The sequence below is a fragment of the Trachemys scripta genome, chromosome 3, assembly GCF_013100865.1.
Source record: "Trachemys scripta elegans isolate TJP31775 chromosome 3, CAS_Tse_1.0, whole genome shotgun sequence".
In the NCBI taxonomy this organism is placed as follows: Eukaryota; Metazoa; Chordata; order Testudines; family Emydidae; genus Trachemys; species Trachemys scripta.
Genome location: NC_048300.1, coordinates 93,945,297 through 93,953,325, shown reverse-complemented (window position 1 = coordinate 93,953,325; position 8,029 = coordinate 93,945,297). Strand labels below are relative to the sequence as shown.

The following is an 8,029-nucleotide window of genomic DNA, read 5'->3' as shown; positions in this document are numbered from 1 at the left end:
AGAGCCACTGTAGTCCTTGTCCCAGTCAGGCTAACATGTCCATGCCACTGCGCCGTGAGGGGCCGGGGGGGACCATTGCTGCACACAGGCAAACTGCATATGGTCCAGGGCAGAAGCCGCATTGCAGTAGCAGACCCTCCCTTGCTTCCCAAATCACCCTCAGCAGCAGGACGAACTCCCGTGGAAAATGTGGGGACAGTGTTCAGTATAGGGGCCCCTTGCAGCTGTTAGCTCTCCCCAAGGCACAGAAACCCAGAGGACAGTCCAGCCATGAAAGAATCAGTCCCCCTTAACTCTGTGCTTACTCACCATTTTGGAGCTCCCATGGGTTATGTGCTCTCGCTTTGGGATGGGCAAATTATGCTATTGTGTAGACTGTGCTTGCCCAGTACAGGGGAATCATTGCTCTGTCTGGTGTGAACAATGCTGCTCTGTTAAGTGTTGCATTTTGCCTTTACAGATGCAACGTTGAGATCTCAGCCGTCCGTGTTATCACCGGCCGAGAGGCTGCAAAGAATCAGGAAGAGGCCTTGTAGAAGCAAAAAGGACATGCTGCATGAAGTCATGCAGCACTCCCTTAATGAAAATCAAGAAGTGCAGGAGTGGCAGGAGAGTGAAAGGAGGGTCCACCAGCAGAATGGGGAGCACTGGCACCAAAGCACGGGCGCTGATAAGCCTGATGGAGCACCAAGTGGACTCAATCCAGGCGCTCATAGCTATGCAGGCAGAGCACTACCATGCTCGTCCCCCTCTTCCGCCTCAGCCCTTGTCCCAAAACTTTCCCTTGTGCCCCCATGTCACCTCCAACCCACTTTCCCCAACATGTGGGTTCTTATCTCCACCAGCTGCCTCCAACACCTTTAGCTTCACTACCCAGCCCTGAAAACGACGACCCTTCCCCTTTGCATTCAACCCTCATCACCATGCAGTATAGCCATCCTGAAGTGCAGCACTCATTACACAGCACTCCAGACAGGAAAGCTGAGTAGGATAACAGGACATACGCAAATATGTGATTGTACCATTCCCCACCCCACCCCACCCCCTTGCCCTTTCTGTTTCCCAAGCAGTTGTGTTACTTTTCAATAAGTAAATTTTCTTTTCAATAAATGGATTTTTTTGCTGTGAAAACATTCTTTATTATTGCATAAAGTAAAAGATACCTTAGCAAGCAAGCGTAGCCAACACAGATACATTGGAACCACTGCACTTCACTCCCGTGCAGGGCACCAGACATTACTGGTGGCTTTCAGCCTCAAATTGCTCCCTCAAGGCATCCCTAATCCTTGCAGCCCCACGCTGGGCCCCTCTAATAGCCTCCAGGTGTTGAACCTCCGAGGTCCATGCCTGAGTGAAGCTTTCACCCTTCCCTTCACAAACGTTATGGAGGGTACAGCACGCGGATATAACCATGGGGATGCTGTCATCGGCCAGTTCCAGCTTCCCCTACAGAGAGCACCAGTGGCCCTTTAAATGGCCAAAAGCACACTCCACAGTCATTCTGCACTGGCTCAGCCTGTTGTTGAACCACTCCTTGCTGCTGTCAAGGCTCCCTGTGTAGGGTTTCATGAGCCACAGCATTAAAGGATAGGCGGGGTCTCCAAGGATCACAATGGGCATTTCAACTTCCCCTACTGTGATCTTCTGGTCTGGGGAAAGAGTCCCAGCTTGCAGCTTCCTGAACAGGCCAGTGTTCCGAAAGATGCGTGCGTCATGCACCTTTCCGGGCCAGCCTGCGTTAATGTCCATGAAATGACCATGGTGATCCACAAGCGCCTGGAGATCCATAGAGAAATACCCCTTCCGATTAATGTACCCGGAGGCTAGGTGGGCTGGTGCCAGAATTGGAATATGCGTCCCATCTGATTTAGGTCAGCAAGGGATGGCTTCTGAAAGGCAGCCAGAGGCGATGTAAGTGATGCAGTGTCGTCGACCTAACTACATTAACCTAAGCGGTATGCCTCTTGTGGAGATTAAGTTAAATCGGTGTAGTGGGTGAGTTACATTGATGGGAGCTACATTATAGTGGAGACACTTATAGAGTTAAGTCAATGTAAGCTTCCTTACATTGACCTAACTCTGTAGCATAGACCAGACTTGAGTGACGGAAGGTGCTACCTGCAGTTATAAATCTCCAGGGCTTGAAGTACAGTGCATCATTCTGCACTGAACTGCTCTCTCAAATGAGCTGCTGTATATAGTTTCTATATTTAGCTTGTAGAAGTCTCCTTAACAGGAAACCCGGTCATACATGTGGCATCTGATCCTAGGATTTTATATAATAAGGAATTAGAGGTGGTTGCATTCTCCCCCCCCCCACTAGCGACTAGGCACGTACATTTAGAAAAGCCTCAGCACTTCTCATTCCCCTCTGCCAATTACTTCATTAACACTGTGGCAGATTTGCTTTGCAAGTGGATGCTTCCCCTCTAGTCTGACAAGTTATTTGATAATGACTTTCTATTTGGATCTAGTCCGCAGTCTGAATGATAGTCAGAAGATAGGGACGCAGACTGACACTAAGGCATAGAAAATCTATCCCACCACAGCTGTGATTGACAGAGGTTAAGACAATCAGTTGCTCCAGGTAAACTAAGCCTCCTCTGTAACAACTCCTTTTCAACAACCCATAGCGGTCTGAAACAAGGCTGATTTTTATCCAGTCTGCTCTGCGGTTGGCCTGCCTGACCCTCTTCATTCTGCTGTCTAGCACTGAGGACTCCTTGCTGGGGTATCCTGCTGGCTCATCTACTCCAAACCCACTCCTCCTCTGCTGGGCTGGCTCGCTCCTTTTCCCTCCCCATTTTGCCTTTCTCAGATGAATAGTCCCCTTGATTTGTATGGAACTACTCAGGCAAATTGAGGCAGTAGGATTGGACCCCGTATATAGTAGGCATTTCTGTGTGGCCCTGATCTGCTTCTGTCCCCCAAAAGACTTTCTGCCAGGGCTGGCTTCCTGTTAACCCTAGCTTCCTTCACTATAGGGCAAATGAAAGCTTGTAGAAAATGTGATTAGCCAGACATAGTTTTAAGCACTGCATTTCTGTGAGGGATCAGTTACAGGAGCTCTTTAATGTCTCCCCCCCCCACCCCACCCCAGCCCACCTCCAAATTCCATCATTGCCCATACGGGAAATGAAATAGAAAGTGCTAAAAACATATACCATTTTGTTACCACATCTTAAATTGTGAGCTTCAAATCCTGTTCCTATTAAAATGGATGGGACTTTTCCAACAGGATAGGGTCCTATGTGAGTAAAGTGACACAGTTACAAGTCTAGATTTAATCTGACTGGGAGACACAGTGGGTGTTAACCTCTTTCTTCCCAGCTTCCTCCAAGATAATAATAGTGGAGCTTCTCAGGACAGGCAGTTTCTTGAAGAAAAATCTGTGTGGCAGTAGCTAACTAGTTATTCCTCCCTTAGGCCTGGTCTACACTAACCCCCCCCAATTCGAACTAAGGTACGCAACTTCAGCTACGTGAATAACGTAGCTGAAGTTCGAAGTACCTTAGTTCGAACTTACCTCCGTCCAGATGCAGAAGGCAGGCTCCCCCGTCGACTTCGCGGTACTCCTCTCGCCGAGCTGGAGTACCACAGTTGACAGCAAGCACTTCCGGGTTCGACTTATCTCGTCCAGACAAGACGCAATAAGTCGAACCCAGAAGTTCGATTTGCTTGCCGCCGAACTACCAGGTAGCGTAGACCTACCCTTAGTCTTTCACCAGAAAGCTCCAAACATTGTGACAAAGCTCTGTCCTTATCTCCAGGGGTCCTGCATTTCCTGACAGATTTAGCTAGCCTCAGAGGCTCACTGTGACCCTCCACTTAACCCTTCTCTCTAGAGAAGAGGGTCACAGTCTATATTTTCATCATAAGCCAGCAAGGGAGGGGAGGAGAGGCTATTCTCCCTTGCACAGTCTCTGTTGTCTCATTGATTAATCAGGGGGGCAAAGGGGAGAAGCCCAGGCCTGCCCTCTACTCCAGGCTCCAGCCCAGGGACCCAGATAGTGTGAGCTATGGTAGTTGACCTTTTAGGAACAGGACACATACAATTCCCTGGCTTACTTCCCCACAGCAGCCCCCACTTCCTCAAGCTCCACTTCACCCTTACTTCAGGGCTTCCTTCCTTGTACCTAGTATGATGTGTACAGCTCAGTCTCTCAAACAGCATAACTTCTCACAGCTCCTGACATGCACACCCACCTGACTAACTAGGAGACTTTTAACTAGTTTCAGCCATCCCCTGATTGGCTTCAGGTGTCCCAATCAACCTAGCATCCTCCCTGCCTTCTGGAAAGCTATTAATTGGCCCCAGGTGTCTTAATGGACCTGGAGCAGCTGCCATTTAGTTATCCTGGTACCAGGGATTTGTTTAACCTGGGGTTAATATATCTATCTCCCACTACTTTTCTATAGCCATCTGGCCTTGCCCCATCACAATGTGTATAAGGTAACATCCTAGTCAGTTTGTGTAAATGCATTCACAGACCCAATATGACGAGCTGTATTATGTTTAAGATTTTTGCTTGGGGTGTATCTACTTTGTCCCAAAAGCCTCTGACTGAAGGGCAATGTCCTTCTTCCTGGAAGTATTCCACTCTATTGTGTTCATATTTCTGATTTACCTGAGGTATTTATGTTAACTTTGAAATATTTATGGGTGCTCACTGTGCTGCTGAAGGTGATACAAAACTAAGGTCCTGACTATAAGTAATGATTAAAGAACCAATGACACTATTCACAACAGTTGGAATGTCAGCCCACCATATCCCACTCAATGCCAACTGGCTAACTACAGTCTTCCTGGCTAAAGTTTCATCTTCTGTAATCTGATATGATTTTACTTTTTATTTTCTCTCCTTGTGTAATGCTGCTGTGTACTATGGAAATAGCTTCTACACTCCACCTCTGGGATGGCTGCATTTCAATGGTAATCAGAGTGGTGTGTGTGTGTGTGTGTGTGGTGTATACACAAACACCTATGGCACTATATGTAAACGTTAAATCTCTTATAAATTCTTTGGAATACTGCAGGATGAAAGATATTGTATACATAACAGTATTACTGTATTTTGAGGGTTGCTCTTTTGCCATTGGGAATCACAGGAGACACACATTTCTGGTTTTTTTGTGGGGGGGCAGCATTGTGATTTGTTGTTGGTGGTAAATAGTAAATTCACCAAAAATGCATTTTTTTTTATGTATGTATGTATGTTTAGGGCACAAATATTTTTCACTGGAAAAAAAAAAAGAAAAAGAAAATAGAAACATTTTGAAAACCTCAAAAGGGTTAGTTTTGACACTTTCAAAATGAGCCCTTTCAACATTTCATTTCAAAATGCCATTTTCTAAAAGAAATGTAATTTCAAATTGACGTGTGAAATTTCATTCAGCCCAAACAATTTTCCAGGGTGGGGAGGTTGTCATTTTGGTGAGGGGATCTTTCTGTTCAGACACTGAACTGAAAAAACATTTGTTCACTCAGTTGTAGTCATTATTTCTTCCTGATGTCCCGGGAAGAATTCCACAGATCCTGAAGTCAGGAGAGAAAATTTTGCCAAAAAAAATTAATAATAATTATTAATACTGGATCGGTCACAAATCTGGAACTTATCAAATTGCTGTGAATGATTTTTCTTGAAAAAATTGCTATGGCAAAACAGGGCTGCTATTCATTATCAATATGTAAAATAAATAATCTCTGGCTCCAAAACCCTGCTTTGAGAAGGTGAAGCAGGCATTGAGGAACATGCTTAGAACCCCAAGTTATTTTAAGCCAGACTTAATGCCAGATATGACATTTTCAGAGCAAGCTTTTAAAAGCTATTTAGGTGTTGATCCACTCAGCATTGCAATGCTTAACTGACTAGGCATTACAAACTGACTGTTGCAAAGCCTAATTTTTTTAAAAAAATCTGGGCCTAAGGTACTAGCTTTCTAGCAGCAATGAAGATGTAATAAAAGACCAGTGATATTTCATTTGGGCGCTTGGCCATCATTTAAAAGGAAGAAATCAGTTTACAGCAACTGTGAAGAGTTATTCATGTCTGGAGCCTGATCAATTTAACTGTGGAAACATGCTAGTGCAGTCACGGGATCAGAATTTTAACACATTTATCCAGTTAAGCTTTCAGGCCATCAAGGTAAATAGCTGACCACAGCTGCTCAGTTTGCTTGAATTAAGTGTCATTCATTATTCACTTGAGACAAACTGATAAGCCCCTCACTGTCCTAAAATACCAGTTCTTTCTAAGCAAGCATGTGGCGTAAAGACAGTGTGGATCAGAAGAAGCTCTTCCCAACCACATGCAGGATAAAGAATGTTCTTGAGACTCCGTTCTATTGTGTGATGCTTCAAACAATTTCAAATTAGGTTACTAGTCATGGGCTGTGTAAGATCCTAGTCAATCTGCTGCCAGAACTGTTTTACAGTATGTGGTTTGGGAATCTGGAAGTTTCTCTTTAGAAGTTAGCTGATGGAAAACACAGTCAGTGCTTTCATGTGGGCTCCTGATAGGAGGCCATAACTTTAGAGAACATGTACAATTGTTGGCTTATTTATGAGGAAGGGGGGAAAATAACTGTTGTGGGAAATGGACATATCATTGTTCCTATGTTGCTCTTTACACTATTTTTTATTTTACTGCCAGTGAGATAGCACATACACACTAGTGACAAACTCCCCTGGTGATTACCAAGCCCTCTTTTGATCTTAGCTTGAAACCTAAAAGGAGGGAGTAGTTCCGATTTGTGACTCTGTTTCTATTACTGCATTGCTCATGGTATGTTTTACTTCTGCTACTGATCTATTATTACAGGAACATTTTCTGATACAAAACACAGCAATAGGAATGTAATAACCAGCATCAGAGCTTATAGTCTATCCTCCTAGCTTTGGTGGATGGTATAGGATCATAGAACCTTTGGGCAGTAAGACAGGTAAGAATATCGTAGCCATCTCTTTCACGTCTGACTTTGTCTCTTCTGGTGTTTGGAATAACATTGAACAATCATATCAGACTCAAAATCAAAAGTGTTTCTCTTTTTCTTTAAGAAGAGATACATTTATTTGTGTGAGCACAGGAATGCAAAATCAGTTGCTGGCTCCTTTGCTCAGATTTCTGGGGATTATTTTACTTTTTCAAATGGTTTCATTCCCTATAGGTGTGTCCTGGCCTCCACTGTAGTACTTAGTCTTGATGACTCCACTAACGCCCACTGCTAAAGGCAGAATGATCTATTTCAGACTCCCCTGCTGATTGAACTTAGCCAACAATCCACTCATGACTCCAGCAGATGTTTCTGCTTTCTTCTCTTTTCCAGCCAGTGAAAACTTTATAAATCTTCCCACCGTCATTCCAGAAATGTGAGATGTTTTCCTCTTGACACCAAAAACATCTCATTGACCTTATCTGCATGTGACAGAACATATGTTTGTGGATGACCCAGACACGCAAGTTTAAACTAACACAAAACAATAGTTAACCCTTGTAAATGATGGATCTAAATTTGAATAGTGTCTACAAAAATCATAGGATTTTCATTTCTGCAGTGATGGTTAATTCTGCTGCTCCTGCACCTAAAAATGGATTAAAAGAAAAACTTGATTACCATATAGTAATAAATCAAAATACTTAATCTTCTCAGTATAGTTGCTCCTAGTACTTTTATTACACTAGTACCTTATGTACATAGGATCCAATCCAACAACCAGTGATGTCAATGGGAGACCTTCCATTTACTTCAATGGGCATTGGATGAGGCTTAAAAAAAAAAATCCTCTAAACCAAACTGAGGCCTTAATGTACACTCATTACAGTCCTTCCATTGTCTGAGGCAGGAGATGACTATGCTCTTCTTTGTCTGATTTCCCACAGGCACACACAAGAGGAACAGACAGATCAAAGGTGGTTCCACAAACCTCCATTTCAAATTTTGTCCCTTTAGGATACTGGATCAAGTCTTGCCCTGCTTGGCCGTGACTAGAAGTCACTACCACATAACAATATGAGGTGAGTTAGTTGTC

The 8,029-nt window shown here is 44.0% G+C and overlaps 1 long non-coding RNA gene across 1 annotated transcript in view; it reads right to left on the bottom strand.

Annotated features, from left to right (window-relative positions):
• Nucleotides 1-7,082: 7,082 nt before the first annotated feature.
• The window catches only part of LOC117874843, a 58,489-nt gene continuing 57,542 nt past the window's right edge, over nt 7,083-8,029 (bottom strand). The window contains exon 3 of the long non-coding RNA XR_004645095.1: nt 7,083-7,582. This is a non-coding gene — a long non-coding RNA (uncharacterized LOC117874843). The remainder of the gene's footprint in view (nt 7,583-8,029) is intronic.